Source organism: Thalassophryne amazonica, chromosome 1, assembly GCF_902500255.1.
Source record: "Thalassophryne amazonica chromosome 1, fThaAma1.1, whole genome shotgun sequence".
Taxonomy (NCBI): domain Eukaryota; kingdom Metazoa; phylum Chordata; class Actinopteri; order Batrachoidiformes; family Batrachoididae; genus Thalassophryne; species Thalassophryne amazonica.
In genome coordinates this window covers 46,765,754-46,782,315 of record NC_047103.1, presented here as the reverse complement: position 1 = coordinate 46,782,315, position 16,562 = coordinate 46,765,754, and positions in this window count along the sequence as shown.

The following is a 16,562-nucleotide window of genomic DNA, read 5'->3' as shown; positions in this document are numbered from 1 at the left end:
AATGTAAAAAGGACATTCTCACACACTGAACATTGTGTTTTCAGTTTTGTTGTAGTGTGTAATGATGCATATAGTGTTTACATTTTTGCAGGCTTTGAGTAGCTGTTTTGGTGTGACAGTTTGTGTTTTGAAAAGAGAAGGTGTGGTTTTGTGTATGTAGCTTTAGAAAAGTATGAGAAAATGGGGGAGAGTTTTGTGAAATGTGTTGTAGCAATTTAAAAAAAACTGTAACATAACTGGCCCTCATTTCTTTTTGTGGATGTCCTCGTTTGGTTCGCTCCATGATAAAGTGGTATGGTTCCACCCACTGGAATAATATTTGCCGTGTCTTGGTTTATTTCTTGATTTTTTTTTTTTTTTTAGCTTTTTGGATTTTGTGGATCTTTTTGTTTTGGAATGATTTGGTTTCTGCTTTCCATGTAATTCATTAGCTCCTCTTCCTTTCTGTTGTTTCAGTAGTTTGTTTTACACTCTTGTTGAATTTTTTTTGTTTTGCCAGTTTCCTCATTTTTGGTATCCTGGTTCACGGCCCCATTAAGTTGCTTAGCTACTCTGGCTTAGAGCATTTATGTAAAGCTGTGTGCCATTCTAGGTCTGACTCTGTTTTTAGTATCCCAGGTTGCCCCACTCCAGTTCCCGGCTGTTCTCTCAGTAGGCCCCCTGACTCGTTTTTTGGCTGTAACCGACCACATGGTTGCCCCCCGGACTTCACCTCTGCTCTCCTGCCTAGTGCCCTGGTTAGCCCCCGCTTGTTGCTCATCTTCTGGAGTATCTCTGTGTTAGTCGCTCCCCTCGTCTTTCCTTGGCTATGGGTGGGTAGTGTGGGTTCCCGCTGGTTTTTGGTTGCCTTGTTTGGTTGCCCAATTCAGAAGGCAGAATAAAACGCATCTCCATTTGGTTTTGTGGTGAAGGTAATTATGAAAATTGCAAAAAAAAAAAAAAAAAAAAAAAAGGGCATTTGATGAATCAAGTAGGCCAATTTGAACTGATTTTAAAAAGAGGAGCTGGAGCAACCAAACAAGACAACCACCATTAAAAGTGAATTTATTTAACAGATGATTAAAAGTATTTTAAAAGATGAAAAACACAAGTTAAAATGAGCAGTCTCTAAAATAATAACTATGCCAGTGGGCGGAGAGTGGACAGTCAAGGCCAAGCGGAGTATCTGGAGTCGGGTCCGTCTGTGGGGGAAATGCCGCGCGGCTGACAGGGATATCACTCTGCCACTGCGTCTTCAAGGCATTGGTTTATTTGGGGAGGGTTGTCTGGACATCCAGCGTGCGTCACAGTCTTCCCTAGTGGGGTAGGGTTTCTCTCCTGCCGCTGTGTGTGATCAGCTTTGCGGTGCTCGTCTCCTCTCTTGTGCTCCTCTTCCAGCGTCTCCTCCTGTACACCTAACAGACACACACTGGGCCAGTGAACACACAGCAACACGTACCTGGAGCCAGAGGCTCTTGCTTTATGAGCACTACTACAAACACATAAACTGTACTCACGGACACGGCAGAGTTCCCCTGCCACTGCCTGTTATCCACGTTGCGGCGTTCCTTCCAGACAGTAATACAGCTAGGCCCTGTGGTGTCTGTATCGGTACTCCGCTCTCCATGCCACGCCGCTTAGGATACCACTCCCCCATCCTTGCCACACTCCACTGTCTTTTGTTGGCCACATTACACATCACGCCTCAGGTGTGTTGATTGCAAGTGGTGCCGGATTGGGCAAAAGTCAGGTGCTTTTGGGATTGCCATGGCAACCACTGGGGAGGCAGGACTCAAAAAAGCACAGCAAACAAAACAAAAACATGCAGACAACAGCAAACAAAATAACACCTTCCCAGGGCTTGATTACAGTTTTGTGAATCTACCTTCCAGCTCTTGAAAAATACAAACGTAACCAGAGACAGACACAAAGCAACTTACCTTTTTTTTTGGCTGTTGTTGCTGGACGTTCTTCTTTCTTTTCTTTCTGATTATAAACAGGGGTGAAAGTTGCTTTTCCGAGGTGTACTGCTGCGTTCCATCTGTAGAGAACTGTATATCTCTTATGGCCTAGTTCAAAAATAATCAAGCCAAAGTGTGACATAACCATCAAAATTTAAAAGTGGTCTTTTTTGTGAAATGTTATCGTCTTGGTTCAGTCATTGCTAGAAATGATCAATGTGCTAGAGCGTAACGCTTGCGACAGCAGTTGGAAGTATCTTCTTTAGTCTGCAGAAGCCTGAAACAAAGAAATTCTGTCCATTAGTTCCTGGTATTATTGAACAAGTAATATAATTATTCTATTGAAGCAGAGTAGGAGATATAGCTAAGGTTTTGACACAAATAAATCAAGGACTTATTCTCAGCATTACACTTGCGACAGTTTTACCTTGCTTTAGAAACATGTTTTTTCTAGGAAATGACATTTCTACCTTTACAAAAATATTACTGTGTGTTAGCATGAAGCACAAACAAACTGACAAAATGCAAGGTTATTTCTTTTCACTCATTTCTTTCTTCACCTTTAAAATGATAATGCTAAATATCAATGTCACAAAAGTGATGAAAAAAGTGCTATTTTGGGGGTAAATTTCATGCATATCTCTGGAATCGTGAGGAATTTTTTTCATGAAATTTTCAGTACCTGTCAAAGAGACTATAGGCAACTCACATAAATCTGGATGGTGCTAAATAAAATAATGGTTTGTTCATGACAAATGCAATGCAAATCAGCAGTTAGGCTTCATTATTTTTGAACTAGGCCTTACCGGTACGGCGTACCTGTTGCGGTAGTGCAAATAAATCTGAATAGAAACCCCAAAGAATGCAGGTCAGTAAGGACTCAAAAGTGAAGTAAAAAAAAAACAATATTTATTCATCCAAAAAACGTGGGTAAAACACAAAAACCAAGGAGGTGACAAGTCCAACAAAAATACAATTCCAACCTCAGGTTAAAGGGAATTAGAAAGGTGACAGAAGCATTCAAAAATACAAAACAAGAAGGACCAAAAACTCTCAACTCGAAGGAACCATTAGCAACACAGGAGAGAGGTAACAAACCACAATGAGCCCGCAAAGCAAAGAGGACAAGGGTGTGGTTTAAATACACAAACGCATTAACGCACGTGTGGTAATCACAGGTAATTGGAAACGTGTGACAGAGTTGACTGCAACAAGTAGTAATAAAAGAACAAATCACAAGAGGGCAGCAGAGAAGAACTAACATAAGTAAAGGTGACTAAGCATGAACTGCACAAATGAGTAGTGAATCTACAACATAAAAACTCATTCTGAATGAAGACCTAAACAGCAAATTGATCAAACTGAGAAACAAAAGAAACAACCACAAACAACCAGGCACAGAGATTCACACAAAAATTCAAAGACATGATCACAGAAAAGAGAGTGTGACAAATACTGCAAAACTAGAAAGCAACAGGGTGTTATATGACAAATGAAGGAGACAGACAAAAGAGACATCACATGCAACAGACTGGGGAGAATTTAGATGACAACTGACAGAACAAACCACAACTTGACACACCAGATATGGTTAGGGGCAGCGACAACATGCACAGGACACAAGCTGAACAATAACTTGACACACCAGATATGGTTAAGGGTGGAGACAATGTGTACAACACAGACAACACAGCAGGGAGGTGAAAGCACACAAGGGAGGATACCTGACAGACACCAACAACTGAGACAAAACATCCAATAAGCAAAAGGGAAAAATATAAATGAGATTCAAATCTAAACAGAACTCTCAAAACCCCCAGAACGAACAGGACAATAACAGTACCCCCCCTGCAAGAGCTAACTCCCGACAGCTCAAAAACAATCCCAGCCAAAAACCACAGGAGAAAAACAGAAAAACCAGGGACAAGGGACAAAAACCAGAAAACCAAAACAGGTACACAAGAAAAAACCAAGACACAGAAAACCCCACACCAGGGGGGAGGTGGGGGTCGGACCCCAGGAGGAAAGCACGCAAAACAGGGGCGAAGAACTCAGAAAACCATGAGACAGAAATTAATTAAACATAGACCGAAAAATCTGGCCCCCATAGAAAGCGGGAGCGAATGGAGTGCCGGGCACCTGGCTGAAGCTGGATGCTGAAGTTGACGGCTGGCCCAGGTGCTGATGGAGGGATCCAGTGAAGATCAGCATAGGGACGCTTGGCCGGGGACGAAACACAGGAGGAACTGGGTTCCGGCTCTTTGGCCGGCAGGAGTTCGTAGATGAAGAGGCTGAGCGTCTACTTGGCTGACCGAAGGTACAGGAGGAAGCAGATGGGTGAACGTGTGGCATTTGGGCATCCTCTTCTGTGCTTAGGACAGAGGCATCCAGCCCCACTCCACTGCTGCATACCGAATCAGGGACATTCAGCCCCGCCCCACCGTCATCCTCGCAAGTGGAGAACAAATGCACTGGGATGACAGCAGATGTTACGAGAACTGACAGCTCCTTTGAGACGTCGGACGTGGTGGATGCTGAAAACACTGCGGTGACGTCATCAGGCTCCAGAATAGCCAGCTCCTCTGAGACGTCAGACACAGTGGATGCTGAAAACACTTCAATTTCCACCTCCGCTGTGTTGTCCTCAGATGCTGGAGCTGATGTTTCCCTGGTGATGTCATCAAATGTGACGGCTGACAGCACCTTGGCGACCTCCTCCTCTGTGTCATCTTTGGAAGCTGGCATCTCTGTTTTGATCATGGCTGCCTTGGGGTGGCTTAGCACTGTTGTGCTGCTCTCTGCTACGGTGACAAACGGGTTTATGGTGCCATTCTTAGGCATGGAGGTGGACTGCTCCTCTGTGACGTCATCAGGCTCTGGAACAAGATGTTCCTTGGTGACGTCATTGGGAAGAAGGCTGTCAGGGCCCACGGCACTACTGTCATTCATGGAAGCAAACTGCTCATCTGTGACATCATCAGGCGCTGGAACAAGATGTTCCTCTGTGACGTCATTAGGAAGAAGGCTGTCAGGGAGGTGGACAGCTCCTCTGTGACATCATCAGGCTCTGGAGCGAGTTGCTCTCCAGCGACGCCATTGAGAAGGAGACTGGCCTTGTTCGCCGATTCCTGGGCACTGCCAGACTCACGTTCCAGCCTGAAACATAAGGCACAATGATTAACGTGGCCCCCCTCCCACCTGGAGCCGAGAGTCAGTCCAGTACAGGTGCACAGGGGCTCCAGCAGGACTGGTTCCACTGACGGTGCTGACGGGTGGATGGTGACCCCTGTGCCGTCCTCCAGTTCATGAGACAGCTCCGGTGCTGGGACCGGCAATTCCATGGAGATGTCTGCTGGAACTGAGCAGACTGCCTCAGTCACCACTGCCAGTATAAGGCTAGAACTGCTCTCTGAACTGCAACAAAGAATAGAGACGTTACTGACCCCCACACCCACCCCATAGTCCCCAGACTGCTCAGTTGGGGAGTTTGAACTCCCGTTCGGGTTCAGCATTGAGGAGAAGTCTGAAGCCTCTGGAGCTCGCCGATGATCCTCCATGGACCAACGTTTCCTCCTCCTTTTCCCGGCTCCACCCATGTCACCGGTCATTACCAGCGATGGTGACGACTGTGGAGGACTAGCTGGTTTCTGAGGTTGTGATGGAGTGGGAGACCTTGTCGGCGGTGACGGGGTTAAAATTTCAGAACTCAGATCTGGGGCTGGAATGCTAGAACGAGGACTGTCTGGAGGAAGGGTAATGACGGTGTGCAGATTATCCAAGGCCTGTCTGAGGGCTGTGAGGGCAGTAGTTCTGGAGACCATGTCATGAAAAATGGCTGGTGACTGTAATTTTATCAGTAGTTTATTTATAGTGATGGAGAGGGAATGCAGAACCGAGTTGGATTCTGCCAGACTCTGAACAGAAGAGAGGATATCCTGAGTGGATTTAATGAAGCTGTGCAGACCCGCTATATCAGGAGCAGAGGGTGTGTCTGTCAGAGGTGTAGGCGTGGCCGGGATGGAAGGCAGGACTTCGGAGGTATGGAGGTCTACACTGCACAGGTGGATTGGAGGGGTGTGGCTATCCACCTGCACTGAGTCAGAAGTTAAACAATCAAAACGATGAGGAAAAAAAATCCACTGGGTCACGTGCCCAATCTGGGGGATTGTCCTGGTCCAAAAGTCCTTCTAAGGAATAAGATTCCGGAAAAAAATCAAAAGCCCAGTTATTGGCATACAGCAAATCCCAGGTCTCATTCAAAAAGCCCTCTTTTTCTTGGGGTTGGAACAACAATGAAAAGAATTAAAACAAAGGCGGAATTGTTCACCAAATCTTTTGGAGGTCACCAGATCAGGAAAACTGCCTGCGAGGTTCTGTTTTGGCGGGCTCATTTCTGTTGCGGTAGTGCAAATCAATCAATAACAGTAACCGCTGTGTTCCGGCTTACTTTCTCCCCTGATAATATTACAAGATTATTCTTGTACTCTTATGACTTAATTCTCTAACTCTAAAAACAAAACAAAAGAAAACAACAACAACAAAAAAACATTAAAAAAAAACCTATATGTGGCCGTAAAACGTTGTGACCAAAAAAAAAAAAAAAATCTCAATGACGTGGCCGTTTCAATTAATATACCTGTCTAGATCAGCAGATCACATGACTTCATAATCACATGACTTCCCAGCCAAGATGGAAAAAACAAACTGAAAAATAAGATTCACAAACACAAAATGATTCCATCTATAACAATTTGAGAGCACATATATATGTTTTTCATACACTTTAACATTTACAGCCATTGTACATGTATGTATAATATATACACTGACTACTCGCATGCTGAAAATGCGAGTAGTCAAGTGTGTGTATGACTTGTCGGGGGGAGATCCGGGTGCGTATTGGCCTATACGAGGTCTGTTAGAAAAGTATCCGACCTTATTATTTTTTTCAAAAACCATATGGATTTGAATCACGTGTGATTGTGTCAGCCAAGCTTGAACCCTCGTGCGCATGCGTGAGTTTTTTCATGCCTGTTGGTTGCTTCATTCGCCTGTGAGCAGGCTTTGAGTGAGGTGTGTTCTACCCCCTCGTCTATTTTTTATTGCGAATAAATGTCTGAACGATTTGGATCTTTGCTGCATCAATTTTTTTCCAGAAACTGTAAGAGACCTCCAGGTGGACACCATTCGGAAAATTAATATGGCTTTCAGGGACGATTTTATGGGGATTAAACAGATTAAGGGGTGTTACTGCCCCTTTAAGGACGGCCCACGAGGTCCCGGATCAACAAAGCTTTCACGTTGGAAATGATCTGGTTGTTTGTGCGGGGTGTCAGCCTGTTGATGGGGGCTGTGAGCACGCTGCGCTCTCAGCAGTTGTGGGCCGTCATGCTTGTGACGTCATCCTTAATCGCAGGATGGAGGCTCTCAACGCACAGGTGGAAGCGCGCGATCAGAGCGCTGCTGCGGCTCCTCCTCCTGCCGACCCGGTGCCGGATATTAACATTCCACTGGTCGTTCAACGAACCCCCCCACCATCCCCTGAAGCATACATAAGTCCCCCAGAGCCGTACGGGGGTTGTGTGGAGACGTGCGCGGACTTTCTGATGCAGTGTTCGCTCGTCTTTGCACAACGACCCGTGATGTACGCGTCTGACGCCAGCAAGGTGGCTTATTTTATTAACTTGCTTCGGGGTAAGGCACGCGCCTCGGCTACGGCACTCTGGGAACAGAACTCACGGCTTTTATCAGCATACACTGGGTTTGTGAGGGAGTTCAGAACAGTGTTTGATCACCCTAACAGAGGAGAGACCGCTTCAACAGTGCTGCTGTCAATGCGACAGGGGCGCCGGAGTGCAGCCGAATATGCAGTCGACTTCCGCATCGCGGCTGCGAGGTCCGGCTGGAATAACGTTGCGCTCCGCGCCGCCTTCATAAATGGACTGTCATTGGTCCTGAAGGAGCATCTGGTAGCTAAGGAAGAACCGCGGGATTTAGATGGGCTTATTGATCTCGTTATACGGTTAGACAATCGGTTGGAGGAACGCCGTCGGGAGCGAGTAAAGGACGTGGCCGGGTACACGCCGTTCCTCTCCCTTCCAGGTTCGAAAAGGTTCCGCCCTCCCCACGCTCCACAGCCGCAGCGCTCTGTGGGGCAACAGCTCCCCCTGCTGACGTTGCTAGGGAAACGCACAGGGCCAAAATGAGAACAGATGACAGAATGAGGAGGCTGGTCCGCGGGGAGTGTTTTCTCTGCAGCTCAAAAGAGCACATACAGAAAAACTGCCCCAAACGGCCACAACGACAACAACCGCCCTCAGAGACTGGGCTAAGGGGGAGTCATAACATTCACGTGGGACACACACATATTGCCACACGACTCCCAGTTACAATCCTGAGCGGGGATTTAACCCTTCAACAGCCGAAAAACAGTGACCAGTGGGCTTGCCTGGGGTTCAGCCGCTTGGCGGTCCTGATATACTCCAGGTTCCGGTGGTCAGTAAAAACCGTGAAAGGCACCGACGCTCCCTCCAGCAGGTGTCTCCACTCCTCAAGAGCCTCTTTCACCGCAAGGAGCTCTCGAGTGCCCACGTCATAGTTCCGCTCTGCTGGGGTCAACCTGCGGGAAAAATAGGCACACGGGTGAAGAACCTTATCGGTCTCTCCGCTCTGGGATAGCACGGCTCCTATCCCTGAGTCAGAGGCGTCCACTTCAACCACAAACTGGCGACTAGGATCGGGTTGCACCAAAACAGGTGCAGTAGAGAAGCGCTGTTTCAACTCCCTGAACGCGGCATCGGACCGATCCGACCAGGTGAAGGGAACTTTTGGTGAGGTCAGGGCTGTCAGGGGGCTAACTACCTGACTATACCCCTTAATGAACCTCCTGTAAAAATTTGCGAAGCTGAGGAACTGTTGCAGCTTCCTACGGCTCGTAGGTTGGGGCCAGTCTCTCACCGCTGCGACCTTGGCCGGATCCGGGGCGACGGAGTTGGAGGAGATGATAAACCCCAGGAAGGACAAAGACGTGCGGTGAAACTCGCACTTCTCGCCCTTCACAAACAGTCGGTTCTCTAACAACCGCTACAGGACCTGACGTACATGCTGGACATGGGTCTCAGGATCCGGAGAAAAGATGAGAATATCGTCCAGATATACGAAGACGAATCGGTGCAGGAAGTCCCGCAAGACGTCGTTAACCAAGGCTTGGAACGTCGCGGGGGCGTTGGTGAGGCCGAACGGCATGACCAGGTACTCAAAGTGACCTAACGGGGTGTTAAATGCCGTCTTCCATTCGTCTCCCTTCCGGATCCGAACCAGGTGATACGCATTTCTAAGATCCAGCTTCGTAAAGATTTTGGCTCCATGCAGGGTGGTGAACACGGAATCCAATAATGGCAACGGGTATCGGTTGCGAACCGTAATCTCATTCAGCCCCCTGTAATCAATGCATGGACGGAGTCCGCCATCTTTCTTGCCCACAAAAAAGAAACCTGCCCCCATCGGGGAGGTGGAGTTCCGGATCAGCCCGGCAGCTAATGAGTTCCGGATGTAGGTCTCCATTGATTCGCGCTCAGGTCGTGAGAGGTTGTACAGCCTGCTGGACGGGAACTCAACGCCTGGAACCAAATCAATGGCACAATCGTATGGACGGTGCGGGGGAAGGGTGAGTGCCAGATCCTTGCTGAAGACGTCAGCAAGATCGTGGTACTCAACCGGCACTGCCGTCAGATTGGGAGGGACTTTGACCTCCTCCTTAGCCTGTAAACCGGGAGGAACCGAGGATCCTAAACACACCCGATGGCAGGTTTCGCTCCACTGAACCACCACCCCAGACGGCCAATCAATCCGGGGATTGTGCTTCAACATCCATGGGAAGCCCAGAATCACGTGGGAGGTAGAAGGAGTTACAAAAAACTCAATCTCCTCCCGATGGTTTCCAGACACCACCAGAGTTACTGGTTGTGTCTTGTGTGTGATTAAAGGGAGGAGGGTGCCATCTAGTGCCTGCAATGGCAAAGGAAGCGCCACCAGAGGGAGCCCTACCTCCCTTGCCCATCTGCTGTCTAGCAAATTCCCTTCTGACCCCGTGTCCACCAGTGCTGGGGCTTGAAGGGTTAAATCCCCGCTCAGGATTGTAACTGGGAGTTGTGTGGCAATCTGTGTGTGTCCCACGTGAATGTTTTGACCCCCCCTTAGCCCAGTCTCTGAGGGCGGTTGTTGTTGTGGCCGTTTGGGGCAGTTTTTCTGTATATGCTCCTTTGAGCTGCAGAGAAAACACTCCCCGCGGATCAGCCTCCTCATTTTGGCCCTGTGCGTTTCCCTAACAACGCCAGCAGGGGGAGCTGTTACCCCACGGAGCGCTGCGGCTGTGGAGCGTGGGGAGGGCGGCCCCTTTTCGAACCTGGAAGGGAGAGGGGCGGCGCGTATCCGGCCACGTCCTTCGCCTCACTCCCGACGGCGTTCCTCCAACCGATTGTCTAACCGTATAACGAGATCGATAAGCCCATCTAAATCCCGCGGTTCGTCCTTAGCCACCAGATGTTCCTTCAGGACCAACGGACCTCGCAGCCGCGATGCGGAAGTCGACTGCATAAGCGGCTGCGCTCCGGCGTTCCTGTCTCATTGACAGCAGCACAGTTGAAGCGGTCTCTCCCCTGTTAGGGTGATCAAACACTGTTCTGAACTCCCTCACAAACCCAGTGTACGTGTGAAGGAGCCGTGAATTTTGCTCCCAAAGCGCCGTAGCCCAAGCGCATGCCTCTCCCCGAAGCAGAGCAATTACATAAGCTATCTTGCTAGCGTCTGATGCGTACATGATGGGACGTTGTGCAAAGACGAGCGAACACTGCATGAGAAAGTCCGCGCACGTCTCCACACAACCTCTGTACGGCTCTGGAGGGCTTATGTATGCTTCAGGGGATGGTGGGAGGGGTTGTTGAACCACCACAGGAACATTCATATCCTGCATAGGGTCGGCAGGAGGAGGAGCTGCAGCAGCGCCCTGAGCGCTCGCCGCCACTTGCGCGAAGAGAGCCTCCACCCTGCGGTTCAGGAGGATGTTTTGCTCGGTCATTTGATCCAACCGAGCCGTAAAGGCGGTGAGAATGTGCTGTAGCTCACCAATCACGCCTCCTGCAGACGCCTGCGCTCCCTGCTCTCCCATTGGTCGTTCAACAGCCGGGTGACGCCCCTCGGAGTCCATGACGCTGGCCGAGATATCCTGTTGGGAAAGTGTAGTGACACGGACCCACAACAGGGGGCGTAAATGAACGGACAATGGAAGGAGTTAAAGTAGAACACTTTACTGTTGTGAATGTCACAACCAAACACAGCAGATTATAGAATGTAGACAAGTCAATTAATAAAGGTGTCGTGTGGGCAGGCTCGATGATAGGAGACGCCCGTCTGGAGACGAACCGGAACCACATGATTTCCACTGCCACCGAACCCGAGGGATACTGGAGCCGCCAAGTCCCGAAGTCCCCAGGTGGCCACCGTCACGGCGTGTCGGATCTGGTACTGCTGGCAGAAAGCAAAGACAGTCAAGGGTGGGTGTGTGAACACCCAGTAACAATCCTGGTGGGAATTCCACCTCCACCTCTCACTCTATAACTTGCAGAGTACTGTAGTGATTCCTCAGGGGAAAGAGTGCCTTCTAGCGCTCTCTCAGCTTCCACCGACAGAGGTACCGGTACTCCTGCAAACACTCACAATATACAAATAATATTGTAACACAACGGCTGAGGATATTACCTCTTGAAGAAGATGATATCTCGGCAATGTGGTGGAGGTGTCTTTCTGCTTTTATTCCAGATGTGAGTAGATGATTAGTGACAGCTGTCATGGATGATGAGTGACAGCTGTCACCACGGCTTGTTCCTGGAGGCGGCAGCGCCCTCTCGTGCCTGAAGCCCGCACTTCAGGCAGGGCACCCTCTGGTGGTGGGCCAGCAGTACCTCCTCTTCTGGCGGCCCACACAACACATGTACGTCAGGTCCTGCAGCGGTTGTTAGAGAACCGACTGTTTGTGAAGGGCGAGAAGTGCGAGTTTCACCGCACTTCTTTGTCCTTCCTGGGGTTTATCATCTCCTCTAACTCCGTCGCCCCTGATCCGGCCAAGGTTGCGGCGGTGAGAGATTGGCCCCAACCAACAAGCCGTAGGAAGCTGCAACAGTTCCTCGGCTTCGCTAATTTCTATAGGAGGTTCATTAAGGGCTACAGTCAGGTAGTTAGCCCCCTGACAGCCCTGACCTCTCCAAAAGTCCCCTTCACCTGGTCGGATCGGTGCGAAGCCGCGTTCAAGGAGTTGAAACGACGGTTCTCTACTGCGCCAGTTTTGGTGCAGCCCGACCCTAGCCGCCAGTTCGTGGTTGAAGTGGATGCCTCTGACTCAGGGATAGGAGCCGTGCTATCCCAGAGCGGAGAGACCGATAAGGTTCTTCACCCGTGTGCCTACTTTTCTCGCAGGTTGACCCCGGCTGAACGGAACTATGACGTCGGCAATCGAGAACTCCTTGCGGTGAAAGAGGCTCTTGAGGAGTGGAGACACCTGTTGGAGGGAGCGTCTGTGCCATTCGCGGTTTTCACTGACCATCGGAACCTGGAGTATATCAGGACCGCCAAGCGGCTGAACCCCAGGCGAGCCCGCTGGTCACGGTTCTTCGGGCGTTTTGACTTCCGGATCACCTATCGCCCCGGGACCAAGAACCAGAGGTCGGATGCCTTGTCCCGGGTACACAAAGAGGAGGTCAAAACTGCACTGTCGGATCCACCGGAGCCCATCCTGCCTGAGTCCACTATCGTGGCCACCCTCACCTGGGACGTGGAGAAGATCGTCCGGGAGGCCCTGGCACGAAGCCCGAACCCGGGAACTGGACCAAAAGACAAACTATAAATCCCACCAGAGGCCAGGGCTGCGGTCCTAGACTTCTGTCACGGTTCCAAGCTCGCCTGTCATCCGGGGGTGTGAAGGACCGTGGCAGTTGTCCGGCAGCGCTTCTGATGGGCGTCTATGGAGGCCGACGTCCGGGAGTACATCCAGGCCTGCACCACCTGTGCCAGGGGCAAGGCTGACCACAGGAAGTCCCAAGGTCTGCTCAAACCGCTTCCTGTGCCTCATCGCCCCTGGTCCCACATCGGCCTGGATTTTGTCACGGGTCTCCCACCGTCCCAGGACAACACCACCATCCTCACGATAGTGGACCGATTCTCCAAGGTGGCCCACTTTGTGGCCCTCCCGAAGCTCCCTACGGCCCAGGAGACAGCGGACCTCCTGGTCCACCACGTCGTCCGTCTGCATGGGATCCCTACTGACGTAGTCTCGGATCGTGGTCCCCAGTTTTCCTCTCACGTCTGGAGGAGTTTCTGCAGGGAACTGGGGGCCACTGTGAGCCTCTCGTCCGGGTACCATCCACAGACGAACGGACAGGCAGAGCGGGCCAACCAGGAGTTGGAACAGACCCTCCGCTGTGTGACATCCGCGCACACAATGGCCTGGAGCAACCACCTGGCCTGGATCGAGTATGCGCATAACAGCCAGGTGTCTTCTGCTACCGGCCTCTCCCCGTTTGAGGTGTGTTTGGGGTACCAGCCCCCATTATTTCCCATGGTGGAGGGAGAGGTCGGTGTGCCCTCGGTCCGGGCCCACCTTTGGAGGCGCCGTCGGGTGTGGCGCACCACCCGTTCTGCCTTGTTGAAGGCCCGGACGAGGGCCAAGACCCATGCAGACCGCCGGCGGTCCCCAGGCAGGAGGTGTGGTTGTCAACGAAGGACATCCCGCTTCAGGTACAGTCACCAAAACTGACCCTTCCGCATCCTCAAGGTCCTTAGCCCTGCTGCAGCTCCCAGCTTCACTGCAGATCCACCCGGTGTTCCACATCTCCAAAATCAAACCGCACCACACCTCACCCCTCTGTGCTCCCGGTCCGGCGCCACCTCCTGCCCGGATCATTGACGGGGAGCCGGCTTGGACAGTGCGCCGGCTCCTGGACGTCCGTCGAATGGGCCGGGGGTTCCAATATCTGGTGGACTGGGAGGGGTATGGACCCGAAGAACGCTCCTGGGTGAAGAGGAGCTTCATCCTGGATCCGGCCCTCCTGGCCGATTTCTACCGTCGACACCCCAATAAGCCTGGTCGGGCGCCAGGAGGCGCCCGTTGAGGGGGGGGGTCTTGTTGTGTGGGCCGCCAGAAGAGGAGGTACTGCTGGCCCACCACCAGAGGGTGCCCTGCCTGAAGTGCGGGCTTCAGGCACGAGAGGGCGCTGCCGCCACGGACACAGCCGGGAGTGACAGCTGTCACTCATTATTTCCTGACAGCTGTCAATCATTCATGCTTCATCATCTCACTCCATAAAACCCAGACGTCATCTCCACCTCATCGCCGAGATATCGTACTTCTTTGGAGGTAACCTTCTCAGCCTGCATATCCAGATAAGTGAATAGACAGATGCTGCACGAGTGTGTGTTAGAGGTGGAGGTGGAATTCCCACCTTAGTTGTTACGGGGTGTACACACACCCACACTTGACTGTTTTTGTTCTTCGCCAGCAGTACCAGATCCGATACGCGGAGACGGTGGTCACCTGGGGGACTCGGGACCTGGCGGCTCCAGTATCCTTCGGGTTCGGTGGCGGTGGAAATCGTGTGGTTCCGGTTCTTCTCCAGACGGACGTCTCCTATCGTCGAGCCTGCCCACACGACACCTTTATCCATTGACTTGTATTTATTCTATAATCTGCTCTGTGTTGTGCTCATTCACAACAGTAAAGTGTTTATATTCGACTCTTTCATTGTCCGTTCATTTACGCCCCCTGTTGTGGGTCCGTGTCACTACACTTTCACAACATCAATACCAAAATTCCCGGTATTGCCCACCTCTACAGGCAGACTGACGCACAGGAAATGATGTGTAATGTCCACCAACAGTAGGCGGCAGTAAAACGCAAACTAATATGTTACTTTCAACTTGGAAACAAAATTAAAAAGGAAGGATTTTTGTTAAATTTACACTCTTTTAACCATGTCATGAAAGTTAAAAATAATAACAATAATAGCAATAAAATATTCCCAGTGTCATTTCTTACATTTGTTACACGTTTGTGCCTGAGTGTATCTTTGTCAAACTTAAACCACCTTTGGCAGTAACGATCTTTGGACTTTCCACATTCCTGCTGCAGACACAGTAGGCCTGCAGGCTGGAGTTTAGTCACTGGATAAAGAAATGTTTACTGAAGGATGCACACAACAGCTTTTCCATCATCTTAACTCTGTCGCCACATAACGCACAAAGAATACCATTGCTTGTTGGATAAAATTTTCCTTTATTGTGTAAAATCAGTTTATTGCGGGTGTAACAGTTAATACTTGACAATGTAATAACATAAACAACCTTTTATGAAGCATTTACTAAAATGAGAAAAAATGTCAATGGTTAGCTGCATAAAAGTATTAAACAAACACATCTAATCTATATAGCTTCAGCTTTAATATTAAGACAAGGCGGCACTCAGACAGTGCATACCTCCATCAATGCTACATATGTCCGAGATCAATTTCAAAATAAAATCCCTCATTTTCTAGGACATTATCCGTCTGCTCACCAAATTTCGTATTCTTCTGAATCTCGGTTCCAGAATATATTCTGAATCACCTCCAAAACTGACTCACATATTTCCCGAAACATTATCTATTTGCCGAACAGATTTCAATGAAATCAGTTCATTACTTTCTGAGTTATCTTGCTACCAGACAGACAAACAAACAAAAACAAAATACAATGAATTCCCTATCCTCAAAAAATATAAATATTACTGACATGTGCATGCTAAAACTAGCAGCAAAAAATAAGTAAAACAAAATTTGACCAGTATGGTAAATGGATTGCATTTATATAACACTTTTCCATCTGAGTCAGAAGCTCAAAGCGCTTTACAATGATGCCTCATATTTACCTATTCAGTCACACACTGACGTCAGAGTGTTGCCTTGTAAGTCACCCACTACACACCGGGAGCAACTTTAAGAAGCATGCCAAAGGGCCCTTTGTGATTGTCTGGTCTGGCTGGGGTTTGAAGTAAGGAACCTCTGGTCTCAAGTAGTGTGCCTTAATTGAGAGAGTGGCGACATGACAAGTCGAAAAAATCGGTCACGTGACGCATAGTATTATTTTGGGTTTAAAATAGCGTTCACTGTTAATCTGTCTGCATGTAAATCTGAAAAGGCCGGGTTATTGTGCATTTGGAGGCACAAATAAACACAGCAAAGCCTTTGAGATGTACAGATTCCCTTCAGATCCGAACAGAAGAAAAATTTGGGAAAATAAAGTCAGCCGTGTGGGATAGAAGCTGACATCATCGTCAAAGTTTTGAGAGGTAAATTTATTGTTCAGCCCCATGTACAGTAAAACTCACCTAAACAGTCATCGTATGAACCAGTCCCAAAGTTTTTGTATTGTTTTCCATGTAATAAACACTGTATATAACGGATTTTCGCTCACATCAGATAAAATGTCCCGTCTGATTACAATGTATTTCCATTAAACCCCTCACATGTGGGACCTGAGTCATTTCTGTGATTAAGTGGCCGACCGTTTATTTTTTTCACACCGTGCGCAGACTTGGAG